The sequence below is a fragment of the Orycteropus afer genome, unplaced genomic scaffold (genome assembly GCF_000298275.1).
Source record: "Orycteropus afer afer isolate SDZICR_OR568_19922 unplaced genomic scaffold, OryAfe1.0 scaffold00051, whole genome shotgun sequence".
NCBI lineage: Eukaryota > Metazoa > Chordata > Mammalia > Tubulidentata > Orycteropodidae > Orycteropus > Orycteropus afer.
The window spans coordinates 14,313,237-14,314,105 of NW_006921638.1; positions in this window are offsets into that span (position 1 = coordinate 14,313,237).

Below are 869 nucleotides of genomic sequence, written 5' to 3' on the forward strand. Positions count from 1 at the left end.
AAAAAATTCTTAGATGGTTAGCAGGTGTGGGTGGGAAAGAGGGAATAATCACAAACCAGAGGGAAGACACAAATTAACTTGGGAAAAGGGAAAAGTAGAAATAAATAAAACAACAAAATTTCTTTGGAAAAAAATAGAAACTTCATGTAAAGTTTACTTTTCTGTTTGTTAATATTGTTTTTCCTTCCTCACTTTTGTCTTACCCAATCAGAAAACCTGATATGTAGCTTTGGAAAATAATTTCATTTCAATTTCTATTCTGAAGGGTTGGATAAGAGACATTTAAATATATTGATATAACTTCTCAGAGTATAAAAAAATTCATGAAGGATAGATATTTATTAGAAGAGCTGTGTAAGATAAACATTTATTTCTCAAACACACTTATAACTTGATAGGGAAATTACAAACAAGAAGAAAAGAAAAGAAAGCTGGTAATATTGTGGAATGTTCACAGCAGTAGGAGCTTCCCTGACAATGACTGACGGTCAGACAACGGAAACTAAGATGGCCATACCAGTGGTATTCAGAATTAGCCTCTTGGGAAGAGTGAAAAGATTAAATTCTGTAAAGATGACAGAACATATTTGTAGTTTTGAGTTGGATTCTCAAGACTAGGATGTTAATGGCAATTAGAGTCTTCAAGTTGGCAACTTTTCTAGATGTTAAAAAAGAAAGAACAGTGAACCTTCAGTTATCTTTGAGGAGTATTTTTTACTACTAGAATTCTTGTTACAAAAAGAAAATGATACACACAGATATATAATGCTATTTAAAGACACCCTTCACTCCACTAACTTCTTTTCTTGTTCCTAATCATTTATATGCGAAAATGTAAAATAATAACTAAAAATATTCTCAAAATCATA